Source organism: Gordionus sp. m RMFG-2023, chromosome 1, assembly GCF_954871325.1.
Source record: "Gordionus sp. m RMFG-2023 chromosome 1, tfGorSpeb1-WG-v2, whole genome shotgun sequence".
NCBI lineage: Eukaryota > Metazoa > Nematomorpha > Gordioida > Chordodea > Parachordodidae > Gordionus > Gordionus sp. m RMFG-2023.
In genome coordinates, this window is record NC_088775.1 from 26,217,962 (window position 1) to 26,232,472 (window position 14,511).

General features: G+C 24.9%; 2 long non-coding RNA genes across 2 annotated transcripts; both read left to right on the forward strand.

The window, feature by feature from the left end:
* The first annotated feature begins 2,270 nt into the window (after positions 1 to 2,270).
* Positions 2,271 to 2,718, forward strand: LOC135922422 (uncharacterized). Its single transcript, XR_010570893.1, has 4 exons — positions 2,271 to 2,381; positions 2,427 to 2,513; positions 2,559 to 2,615; positions 2,661 to 2,718. It is a non-coding gene; the product is annotated as an uncharacterized LOC135922422 (long non-coding RNA).
* A 1,762-nt stretch (positions 2,719 to 4,480) lies between these two features.
* On the forward strand, positions 4,481 to 5,305 carry LOC135922214 (uncharacterized). Its single transcript, XR_010570787.1, has 5 exons — positions 4,481 to 4,640; positions 4,684 to 4,755; positions 4,804 to 4,866; positions 4,904 to 4,969; positions 5,015 to 5,305. It is a non-coding gene; the product is annotated as an uncharacterized LOC135922214 (long non-coding RNA).
* The last annotated feature ends 9,206 nt before the right edge of the window (positions 5,306 to 14,511 follow it).

A 14,511-nucleotide genomic window follows, 5' to 3' on the forward strand; every position in this document is an offset into this window, starting at 1 on the left:
AGATCTTTAAATTTCCATATTTTTAATATATTATAATGTAATGTTATTATAATATTTTTTCTCTAAAAAAAGCAATAAATCTCAGAGACCTGCAGGCCCGGCCCTAAACCCGGCCCGGCTCGGGCAGGGCCGGGCCATATTTTAAATTTTTTAAATATACCCAGGCCGGGCCGGGCCTAAAAAATTTTTTTAAACATATCCGGGCCGGGCCTAAAAAATTTTTTTTTAAATATATCCGGGTTGGGCCGGGCTTAAGATTGTTAAACCTGGGCCGGGCCTTAATATTTTTTATAAAAATTTTTACATTATGAGTTAATGGTTATAAGATTATATTATATTATAGTTATGATTAATATAATATTGGGTGATGGTTAACACTACCTAACAACCCACAGATCGATCTAATTATTAATTTCCTGCAAATTTATTCAAAGTATTAATATATTTTTTTATAATTCATATCTAAATTTTTACAACATATTTTACCAAAACAATCAAATAAAGGAATATCTTAAATAAGCCCCAATATTCAAGTATTATTAATATATTTTTTTATAATTCATATCTAAATTTTTAGAATATATTTTACCAAAACAATCAAATAAAGGATTATCACTTCTTAAAGTTTGTAATTGATTTTACTTAATATAAAGCATTTTTTAATTGAAAAATTTGTTTTACACAAGTATCATTTTATTTCGCTTTTTCTCTGTCCCAAATTCAAGCAATTACTTATGTAGTCAGGGACAGATCGCAAAATGACGGAAAACTATATAAAAGATTATATTAAATTACAAGAGGCTCAGGAAGTAAATGAAATACCATCGACCAGTCAAATTACGACTGTTGTTAAACAAACTGAATCGTTTTATGATAAATGGGGCTATGGTAATTCTGGTAATATGTCAATACCCGATGATGAATATTATAATTACATAAATAATAGATAAAACATTTAAGGTGGATAATTTGTTAGAGTGGTGGGCGGCTCATCAAAGCGAATTTCCAATTTTAGCAAAATTGGCAATTCCTGCTTTAAGTGCAAGCTGTGAGCGGAATTTTTCCACTACTGGGAGAATTCTTGAAGAAAGAAGAAGTAATCTTCAACCTGAAAAGGTAGATATGCTTCTCTTTCTTCATGATAATTTGTGAATTTTTAATATCTTTCTTGAGTATAGGGTTTCGTCAATCATGCTGGTTTGTTACTTTGCAAACTGTCAAATATTTATTGCATTTATTATATTTACCTTGAGTCATGAAAGTTTTTAATCCAACATTTTTCATTATTTATTTTTACAATATTATATAATACAATTATCTTCTTTTGTTAAAAATTTATATTATAAAATAAATTATATTAATATTGTGCAATTAGATTATATTTTCAAAATACTTTCTCTTTCTTCATGATAATTTGTGAATTTTTAATATCTTTCTTGAGTATAGGGTTTCGTCAATCATGCTGGTTTGTTACTTTGCAAACTGTCAAATATTTATTGCATTTATTATATTTACCTTGAGTCATGAAAGTTTTTAATCCAACATTTTTCATTATTTATTTTTACAATATTATATAATACAATTATCTTCTTTTGTTAAAAATTTATATTATAAAATAAATTATATTAATATTGTGCAATTAGATTATATTTTCAAAATACTATTTATTATACATGCATTTTTTTAAATAGCGATTTATTTTTATTTTATAAATTAAATAGTAAATTAAATACAATATATTATATTCTCAAAATATTTTCCATTTTTATAAATTAAATATTAGTTTTATTTTTTTTAAATGTAATATAAAATATAGTATATGACAAATATTATTACCATTTTTATGAATATTAGTTTTATTTTTATAAATGCAATATAAAATATAGTATATGCTCAAAATATCCATTTTTATAATTAACAGTTTTATAATTTTTATAAATTCAATATAATATTCTCAAAATATTAGCTTTTTACATGCATTTTAAATAATAAGCGATAATACTCGCTGAAAAATATGGTAAAATACCTCATAGGTGAATTTTTGTATATACCATGTCGAATATATTTTTAAAAAATTCCGAGCCGGTGTAACGTTTTAAAAATACTCCATTTTTTTATATACTCCTTTAAGCTTATTTGTGGAGTATTTTCAGATCATATTGTTCGATTATAATGTATTTACATATCAGAGTATATTTAGATCAATGTAATTTTTATAATGATATTTTTTTGAAAAAGTGCTCATGTCAATCAAGAAACATTATTCTGGAGCTGATGATGCTGAGACGATTTTTTGAATTTCCAGTCAAATTTTTTAGGTCGCAAAGGATATTTGCCCCGTTGGCGCCTTTTTTAAACTCCATTTTAAAAAATAAATACAGGTTCATATTCATATATTTTACATTATAAATTTTATTTTATTATAGAAAATAAAATAAGCTACAAATTTATCATTGATTCAAGAAGCTAAAGATTTATTATTGATTCAAGAAGCTAAAGATTTAAAAATACAGGTTCATATTAATATATTTTACATTATAAATTTTATTTTATTTTAGAAAATAAAAAAGCTAAAGATTTATCATTGATTCAAGAAGCTAAAGATTTAAAAACAGGTTCATATTAATATATTTTACATTATAAATTTTATTTTATTTTAGAAAATAAAAGAAGCTAAAGATTTATCATTGATTCAAGAAGCTAAAGATTTAAAAACAGGTTCATATTAATATATTTTACATTATAAATTTTATTTTATTTTAGAAAATAAAAGAAGGCTAAAGATTTATCATTGATTCAAGAAGCTAAAGATTTATTATTGATTCAAGAAGCTAAAGATTTATCATTGATTCAAGAAGCTAAAGATTTAAAAACAGGTTCATATTAATATATTTTACACTATAGTTTTATATATTTATTTTAATTATGTCATTATATCTTAATGCTAAATTTAATTCTATACATGAATTAAACGATGCCATATCTATATATGAAAAAGAATTTTTTTTAACATAGTTATTAATAAATCAGACTTATTAAAGGAACCTTATAGCAAAGCATTTATAGCTCAATATAAATATAATCGAGTTTATTATATATGTAAATATGGACTGAAAAAAAATAAGTCTAGAGGTATACGATCCTCATCTAGTCTTCGCAAGGAATGTATTTTTATGTTCACAGTCTTTCTTCAGTGTGATAAACTAAATGTGTATTCTTTAGATATTGTCACATTTGTAAAAGATCTTAAAAACCATGATCTAGGTTAGACATATTTATTTGATTTTAACTAACATGATTTATATAATCAAGATTAAAAACTATATGAGATGCTCCCTAAACAAAGAAGGCTTTCTCCAATAAAAAAACAAATTGTGGAGCAAGCTATCACTTTTAAAGCTAATAAGGTGAAAATACAAGAATATGTTCTTAATTCAGGTCAGATGATGACTCTGAGAGATATTCATAATATTTCAGCCAAATTAAACAAGCCATCTGATAATGTATTACTTGATGTAATAAATCAACTCAGGGAAGATAATGGAGCTGTGGTGGAAATCCTAGAAAATGATAGTGAATTGTTGGGCATTTACTTTCAAGATGCTAGCATGCTCCATTATCTTAAATATTATCCTGAGGTGATATTCATTGATGCTACCTACAAATTAAACAATCTAGATATGCCACTGTTTATTCTACTTGTAATAGATAGTCATGGACAATCTCAAATTGTCGCTTTATGGCTTGTAAAGGCGGAATCATATTTTTGTGTTAAAAATATGTGCATGATGCTTGGTACCAGATGAAAAAATCGTCTGCAGGAAAATGGCTGATGTTAAATAGTTTTATATATTTTCTTCAAGATACATTTAAAATATTTGCCTTTAAAATGCCATCTCCTAGAAATAATGGAATGCCATATCTTTATTTGAATGGAAAACAGGCCTATTTAATCTTTTATATTTTATAGATATCAATAAAAATCACTTTATCATCATTGGAGGAGACCTTAACATGAAATTATGTAATGAAATCACTAATTCTCTTATTGGTTTTGCTACTTTAAATAATCAACTTTTTATAAACAAAGAAACAATAAATATCACACATACTTCAAACCCTCAAACAAATATACTCCTATAATCCTTAAAAAATATAATATCTCTAATCTTAATTTACCAACCCCAGCAAATAATTTTCTACATAATTTGGATCAAATCAACAATAATGACTCATGGTTAAACATTTCGAACTCAATTATCAAAACAGCAAATACCCATCTTAATATTAATTATCAATATCTATACATAATGTACATAAATACAAATGTGTTATTTTAATTATTTCTGCTAGCAATATAATTATACATGAATGGGTTTAAATTTAATCGTCAATATGTGTCATTAAATCATCACAACACAAATTCTCATTAAATATTTTATTTGTTATTTTTTATTTTTCAATATTATTTTTTAGATGTTACAAGAAAAGGTATAGTTTTAAAAAAAATTAATTATATATTTATCAAGATGACACAATTAAATCAGGACAGAAAAAATGTTAATACTTTTAAAAATTTATTAAATAACTTTAAACAGTTCCTAGGTCAAGTGAAAAGTTTCATTCTAGTACCATAAAAGGTATACAATGGATTTTATTATTAAATAATATTCCTTTTTTTAGATGATGATGAAAATTTTCAAGAACCAGTTATTAAAAATCTAAAGCTTAATGCGGAAGAAAATCATATGAAGGGTAATATTTTCATATATTTAATATTAAATCTTTTTTGAAAATATCTAGTTATGAATATGAATATACTAAATTTGATAGTTGGAGAGGATTATAATTGTATAAACAAAAAAGGTATAATAAAAAATATCTAATATACATATTTTTTTAGATGATGGAGTTAAGACACCAGAAAAAGCATCAAAAATGCTAGAGCCTGATGACATTCGACCTTTTGGTAACATTTTTAAGATTTGATAAAATCAATTTTTTAATTTAATAGGTGCCCCGCCGGAGAGGACGGGCATGGCTCAAAATGCCGTTTATGGTACAGAGGTGGAGATAGTTGCAATGACAACTATGCTCTAGACAAATATTTTAATACATACTATTTATAAATGGGCATACTATATGCCCATTAAAAAATTAAGTAATATTAAAAAATTTAATGTAAATATTTATTTAATAAATCATAGCGAACATATTGATCGCATAATTAATTTTAATTAATATTTATATCGCATATAGCATATATTATTTATATCGCATATATTATTAATTGATTTTTTTATCTTTATATTTACAAATTAAATAAAGGATTTTAATAAATTATTCTGAAAATTGTTTCTAACTTTGAGCAGTAACGTGATAATAGATAGTGCAAGATTTATATGTTAATTTTTGATATTTTCGAATTAAACCTTAAATAAATATATAAATTTTTAACACTTAATATTAAATCTAATAATTTCTAAAGAGAATAAGGCAAAATTGCCTTAAATATCATAGGACATAGAAAAAATAATATTTATTATTCATACGTCAGTTATAAATGCCAATTCACTAAATTTATTATATTTATATGTCAGTCATAAACGTCAATATCACTAAAAATGTAATATTTAATATATGCACGTCAGTCATAAACGTCAATATCACTAAATATAGGAGTATATAAAAAAATGGCGTATTTTTAATTGCCTTAAATATCATGGGTAATATTTATTATTCATACGTTAGTTATAAATGCCAATTGACTAAATTTATTATATTTATATGTCAGTCATAAATGTCAATATCACTAAAAATGTAATATTTAATATATGCACGTCAGTCATAAACGTCAATATCACTAAATATTGGAGTATATAAAAAAATGGAGTATTTTTAAAACATTACAGGGCCTGAAATTTTTTTTTAAAAAAATATCCGGACCGGGCTGGGCCTTAAATTTTTAAATCCGGGCCGGGCCGTAAAAATTTTTTTTAAAAAAGATATCCGGGCCTTAAATTTTTAAATCCGGGCCGGGCCGTAAAAAATTTTTTTTAAAAATATCCGGGCCGGGCCTAAAAATTTAAAATCGGGCCCGGCCGGGCCGTGCAAATGGTACCTCTCAAATATTTCATTAAACATTTTCTTTGTTATTTTTATTTTCAATATTATTTTTTAGCCTTTCGTATTACCAAGCCTTTCGACTTATAGACCTACCATTTAATGAGATATTTGATTGATTTATTTCTTATTTAGAGAAAAAATATTATAATAACATTACATTATAATATATTAAAAATATGGAAATTTTAAGATCTTTTCAATTTTTTTATTAATTCTTTGAAATAATTTGCGGTTTTAAAAAATTAATTTTATTATATTAATTTTTAAATTAATATTTTTATTTAAATTAATATTTGGTTATGATTTTATATATTAATTATAATTATATTGTAATTACTTGATAAAGAAATTAATGAGAAACATAAATTTTTTAAGGTATTTTTAATTTGAGAAAGGATTTAAGAAGGGAAAGGCTAACATCTTAAACGTAATTTTAAATATATTTATATCATTGAACTCAGAATTCAATTCTCTATCCAAAACCGCTTAGATAAATTTTTTTACGTTAAATTTATTTTGTGAAACGGAAACGTAAAAATATACATCTAAGCGGTTTTGGATAGAAAATTAAATTTTGAGTTCAATGATATAAATATATTCAAAATTACTCTTAAAATGTTAGCCTTTCCCCTATAAATGTCTTTCGCGACAAATAATTTATTTTCTGAACCGGAAACGTAAAAAATAACATCAAGTGGTTTTGGATAGAGAATTAAATTTTGAGTTCAATGATATAAATATATTCAAAATTACTAAAATGTTAGCCTTTCCCCTATAAATGTCTTTCGAGACAAAAAAATTATTTTGTGAACCGGAAACGTAAAAAAATACATCTAAGCGGTTTTGGATAGAGTAAATTCTGAGTTCAATGATATAAATATATTCAAAATTACTCATAAAATGTTAGCATTTCCCCTATAAATGTCTTTCGCGACAAAAAATTTATTTTGTGAACAGGAAACGTAAAAAAATACATCTAAGCGGTTAAATTCTGAGTTTAATCATATAATTATATTCAAAATTACGTTTAAGATGTTAGCATTTTCCCTCTTAAATGCTTTCTCAAATTAAAAATACCTTAAAAAATTTATGTTTCTCATTTACTTCTTTATCAAGTAATTACAATATATTTATACTTACTACTTAATATATAAAATCATAACCAAATATTAATTTAATTAAAAAATATTAATTTAAAAAATAAAATTAATTTTTAAAAACCGCATATTTCAAAGAATTAATAAAAAAATTGAAAAGATCTTAAAATTTCCATATTTTTAATATATTATAATGTAATGGGGTAGGTCTAAAAGTCGAAAGGCTTGGTAATACGAAAGGCTAAAAAATAATATTGAAAATAAAAATAACAAAGAAAATGTTTAATGAGATATTTGATTGATTTATTTCTTTTTTAGAGAAAAAATATTATAATAACATTACATTATAATATATTAAAAATATGGAAATTTTAAGATCTTTTCAATTTTTTTATTAATTCTTTGAAATAATTTGCGGTTTTTAAAAATTAATTTTATTATATTCATTTTTAAATTAATCTTTTTATTTAAATTAATATTTGGTTATGAATTTATATATTAATTATAAATATATTGTAATTACTTGATAAAGAAGTTAATGAGAAACATAAATTTTTTAAGGTATTTTTAATTTGAGAAAACATTTAAGAGGGGAAAGGCTAACATCTTAAACGTAATTTTGAATATAATTATATCATTAAACTCAGAATTTAACCGCTTAGATGTATTTTTTTACGTTTCCGGTTCACAAAATAAATTTTTGTCGCGAAAGACATTTTAGAGGAAAGGCTAACATTTTAAAAGTAATTTTGAATATATTTATATCATTGAACTCAGAATTTAATTCTCTATCCAAAACCGCTTAGATGTATTTTTTTACGTTTCCGGTTCACAAAATAAATTTTTTGTCGCGAAAGACTTACGGCGAAGGGCTAACATTTTAAAAGTAATTTTGAATATATTTATATCATTGAACTCAGAATTTAATTCTCTATCCAAAACCTCTTATGATATAAATATATTCAAGATTACTCCTAAAATGTTAGCCTTTCCCCTATAAATGTCTTTCGCGACAAAAATATTTTGTGAACCGGAAACGTAAAATAATACATCTAAGCGGTTTTGGATAGAGAATTAAATTCTGACTTCAATGATATAAATATATTCAAAATTACTTTTAAAATGTTAGCCTTTCCCTATAAAAGTCTTTCGCGACAAAAGATTTATTTTGTGAACCGGAAACGTAAAAAATAACATCAAGTGGTTTTGGATAGAGAATTAAATTTTGAGTTCAATGATATAAATATATTCAAAATTACTAAAATGTTAGCCTTTCCCCTATAAATGTCTTTCGCAACAAAAAATTTATTTTGTGAACCGGAAACGTAAAAAAATACATCTAAGCGGATTTGGATAGAGAATTAAATTCTGAGTTCAATGATATAAATATATTCAAAATTACTCATAAAATGTTAGCCTTTCCCCTATAAATGTCTTTCGCGACAACAAATTTATTTTGTGAACCGGAAACGTAAAAAAATACATCTAAGCGGTTAAATTCTGAGTTTAATGATATAATTATATTCAAAATTACGTTTAAGATGTTAGCCTTTCCCCTCTTAAATGCTTTCTCAAATTAAAAATACCTTAAAAAATTTATGTTTCTCATTTACTTCTTTATCAAGTAATTACAATATATTTATACTTTCTTAATATATAAAATCGTAACCAAATATTAATTTAATTAAAAAATATTAATTTAAAAAATAAAATTAATTTTTAAAAACCGCAAATTATTTCAAAGAATTAATAAAAAAATTGAAAAGATCTTAAAATTTCCATATTTTTAATATATTATAATGTAATGTTATTATAATATTTTTTCTCTAAAAAAAGCAATAAATCAATCAAATATCTCATTACAGTGAAACGATACACATGTTTAAATATACTATAAAAGGGGGTAAACAAAATAAGATTTTATTTTTAATAGAATAAAGATTGAAATAAAATAGGGACAAGCAATTAATTAAGAAGATTTATAGTTGATTAATCATTATAAAAAAAATGTGTTAAAATTTAATTCAAAATAAAAAATTAAAATACTTACATATTAATTATTTTTAATTTTTCTTAAATAATAAAAAAAAATGTTTAATATGGAATCTTTATTATCCAATACTAATACTAATTTTTCCAATTTAAATGAAAACTCCCAATCTTCGTCGAGAATTCAAAGACCAAAAAGAATACACAAATATTGGAATAAAGAAAAATTAGATATAGTTACCAAAATGTTATCAATGCCGGAAAAACAACAAATGAAAATAAAAGACATCGCAAAATATGTCTAAAGGTAGGATTGAATACCTACCACCTTATTCACCTCAGTTAAATCCCATTGAAAATTTTTTTGGAGTTTTGAAAAATAAATTTAGAGCAATCAATCCCCGCCCTAATTCAAGAGATGAAATTGTTAGGAATATTATTCAACTCCTACACGGATTTATTCCTTATGATTTCACTAACTTATTTGGAGTTGGGTTATCGCGGGCAACTGATTAATTAGGTAATCTTTATAATCGATTTGTATTAATAATTATAATATTAACTCTTTTAATTTCTAAAAAGGTACCAACATCAAATTCGTGGAAAAATGGAATATTTTGATAAATTATAATTATATTTTTTATGTATTAATTATTTTATCGAAATTATTATAAAAGTTTATAGTGTTATCATATTTTTATCGAAATAAATGGATATACAATATAGATTACATTTAAGAAATTCTAAAATATTTTCAAATATTAAAAAGACTTTTTACAAAAAATGATTTAGAATTTTATGAAATTTAATCAAATATCTTACTTGAGCATTCTCAAAGAAAATAAAAAAAAAATTCATTTTTCATCACAAATTATATATATATGTAACACATTTCTTTTTATAATGATTAATCAACTATTAATCTTCTTAATTAATTGCTTATCCATATTTAATTTCAATCTTTATTCTATTAAAAATAAAATCTTATTTTGTTTACCCCCTTTTATAGTATATTTAAACATGTGTATCGTTTCACTTCACTGTAAACATTTTCTTTGTTATTTTTATTTTCAATATTATTTTTAGCCTTTCGTATTACCAAGCCTTTCGACTTATAGACCTACCCTATAAAAATATTTATATAAATCTCAAAAAAATATAAAAATATTGACAATCTTAAAAATATATCTAATTAAATCTTTAAATTACAAAAATAATAAATTTATAAATAATAAATTTCCTCTCAAATAAATTTTAAATTAATATCAGTTAAATAATAAATTAATCTCTCAAATAAATAATAAATTTATTAATTTATAAAATAAAATACATTGTAAAAATAACTAATCCACCCTGCCTACCACCGTAACACATTGCCTAAAATAACACATTGATGCTAACATATATAAGAATAAACGTTACTTTAGCCAAGAATAGTTATGTGTGATTTTAAGATTATATCAAATCTAATTACCTGGTAATTTGCCTAATCTTTATTAAATTGAGTATTTACAAAAAACAATAAACTTGGTACTGATTGAATATAATTTTAATTTGAAAATAAATAACGAATTTAAAAATCGTCCCTAAGGAAAATTATTAATTATTTTTTGAAACCGTTTTGAACCGAAATCGGTTTAAAATATTTATAACGGTTCGGTTCGCTCTTTTTATATTTTCTTAATAGCGGTTCGGTGTTACGGTTCAGAAAATTATAACGGTTCGGTTAAGGTTACGGTTCAGAAAATTATAACGGTTCATTCCGGTTTGGCGGTTCGGTTTGGTTCAAAACCCTGGATACAATGCTTAATTTTTTTAGATATAGATAAAATGCATCTATTACAGATACACTTTTAAACCTATGTACCTATTTGAAAATAAAATTTAAACATTTAAAAGATTTTTTTAAAATTGGATGATTTCTTATGATTTCTTGCCTGTAGTTTTATTAAATCGGCACAATCCTAACAATCGAAAAAATTAACTACGCCTTAAGGCAAGAGTACATATTTTTTTCATTCAACATTCTTTAGTTTAAACCTTGACTGAGATGATAGTTTTCGCTTAAAAATTCGGTTAAGCCTTTATTAGAGTCTGCTTAAAACTGTTAAAAATATTTATCAGCACCGGTGAATCTCACTCCATACTTAATGAGAGAAATTAAAATGTTTACTCTAAACGATAATATAATTAAAAAATAAACTATTTGCTTCTCCATCTTCTATATGGCTTTTTAATAAAGAGAAAGAGGATTGTTAAGCACTTTTGAAAATATATTAAAATTTTGGCGAAAGGAAGGGGGAGAACTCAGCCGAGAGGTCTGCAAAAGGCGGGTTTTTAGTCCACAAGCCTATCAGTCCAATATTTTAAAAATTTAACCCGCCCGCCCAACCCGTCCATAGTTTTTTAAAAAATATACCCGTCCGCCCGCCCATGAGTCTAAAATTTTTTAACCGCTCACTCGCCTTCCCATTAGTCTAAAATTTTTTACCCGTCTGCTCATTATAAAAGAAATTTTTAACCCATGCCGCCCATAAAATAAATAAGTTCATTCTTCCAATTTTTTTAAAATCTAATAAAAAAATGATTCAGTTTCAGCACTACACCCCTATAAAAAAGTTTTATAATTTAGGAAATTGCTATATTAAGCAAAAAAAATTATTCAATTTAAATTACGGACAAGGAATTTATTTTATTTTATAATTTATGTAAAAAATATAAATATAAAATTAATATTTATTGATATTATTTCTAATTATAATGCAAAAATAATAATGAATCCACATTTTTTGGATCACACACGTTCCTTTTTGTTCTATAAACCTTCCAACAATGTTAATTCCTAAGAAGCAGTGCTTAATCTTATAGCTTCAATAAATCTTTTTCTTGACCTAAATAGGATTCCGTTTGAAGTATATCCTCTACTTAAGTGAGATATTTAAATAAAAGTGAAACCTTTAAGAATAAATAAATAAAGGGATTTAAATTAATTGTTTATAAATGGTAAACTTAAACTAAACTTAGTAGCCTAAAATCTTACTAAATTATACAAAACTCGCTGTTTTAAAATTTAAATATTTTGTTGTCATTAGGTAAGGTGCTCTCATCTCTAACAGCCACATCTTCCCACCTGTTGTTTAATTTTGAAGTGGATACTATCAATTTCAAACATAAATTTTGGAGAAACGGGCAAAATCAAATTTTCATCCACGTTGACGTTATTTTTCTATGTAAATACATGTTTTCGATATCAAGACATCCTCTGATATCGATTGGTATCAAAAATGTTGAAATTTCATGGATCATTTTTTTAAAATATTTACATAAATGATTTTAAATAACAAATAGAAGTTGTAAATTTTTTAACCCGCCCACTCGCTCGCCCATAGTTTAAATATTTTTCTTAACCCGCCCAACTGCCCACCCGTTTTATAAAAAAATTTAACCCGCTCGCCCGCCCGCCCTCTTAGATGGGCCGTGTGGTCGGGCAAACTAAAACCCGCCAAACTTAGCCCCTCCTCAAAATTTGAAAAGGGGTTAAAACTAAAAAAGTGTGGGGTGGGGGTGGGTTTAACCCCCTAGATTCCCTTCGTAATATACCCATGCCCTTATCATAATGCTTTTTGTTAAATATAATATTCGTTTTTTATTATAGAAAGATACTATTAAATGATTACTAGAAAATTTATTATAAAATCTTTTATAAAAGTAACATCGATTAAAAAGTTTCATTTTTAGAAAATTTCAAAAATTGGTATTAAATTTTAAAAAAATAGAATACACATTTTATAAATATTATACGATGAAAAAAATTAAATTAAAATATCTATTAATAATATATTAAACTCCTCCTTCCTGATAAAATATTAATATTTTTTTATTCAATATATATAGGATATATTTTAGGTTAATTAAACTATTCGTAATCTAACACACAATTTTAAGCTCTTTAATTAAGAAAAATAACTAATCCAATTAAGATTCCCGTTGGAGCAAACTTAGCTGTTTGCATTTTCTTATTATTGAACTCTTCTTTTTAAGTTGGGGGATATACCCCACAAATTTTATGCTCTCGGGACCCTTTTTTAAAAATATCCTACTCTTTTAAACGTATACAAACAGAATCAAGGCAGTCACGGAAGAAATTCAAAATCGTAAGTTTGGGAAAAATGCGTTAGCTCAGGCCTCTCACATAGCAAAATTTGGCAGACTTCGAATCTCTCTCTTTCTTATGCTGCCTATTAACAAAACAAACTGTTAACATGAAACTACGAAAGATTTGACCTAGGGCAGAGTAATTATCTTCATGGACTCGGATCCATGATATAACTCCTTTACCAGCCCCTTGCAAAAAAGGAATTTGATATCTCGACCATTACCTGCTATATCGAAACTCTAAGCTAACCCTTCAACCGTCCTCTTTTTTTACTATTAAATTTCTAGGGGCACGAATTTCTCAAAACTATCCCTTCAGTTGCGACTTACTAAAAAAGAGGCAACACGTGCCTTTGATATCTATCTCAATTAATTGAATAGCCACACTTTTGTTCTGGTTACGTTCTCTCGTCGGCTGGAAGATATGGCTCAAACTGCACTGCCGTTCTTGGAAAGGACAAATCTTAAGGCCCAATCCAATTATTCAAAGTGCCCTAAAATCTGCTTAGATTTCATTTAGAACTTTTTGACCTCTTAAAATACGATGAAAAACGATCTAACGGCATTACCAAAACCCCATGGAAAGGGGATTAATTCATAATATGGCACTCCTCCTTTACCTTTAGCTCCTTTCAATACAAACTCGAATCTTTTAGATCTTATAGAGCAGTCACAAATCAACAAATAACAGAAATGTCCGATATACTTTTATAGTAATCATCTCCACTAAAAGAACTAGATACATTATAAAATTTGTTGATGCTGGGAAGGATTATATCTCAAACACTAGCACTAACCAAACACAAGTCAAACTATATTATCTTAAATGAAAGCCTCCTTCCCAAGGAGCCAATTTAAATATTATAAAAAAAATTTAAAACTTTTTGTTTGTTTTAATGTCATTTTTCTTACTTATATTAATAATATATTTTTATTAATATTTATATTATTAATATTTATGCAAAATAGATATGGCATGGGGATTGTAGGTATGGATATTATCTTTGATGCGAATTAATTTATTCTAATCTTTTTTATTTCAAAATCATTAGAAGAAAATAATATATATAATTTTGTCGATATTTCTGTTTTTTATAAAAATAATCCTAAAAATTATGTAAATAAAATAAAATTAATCCAAATA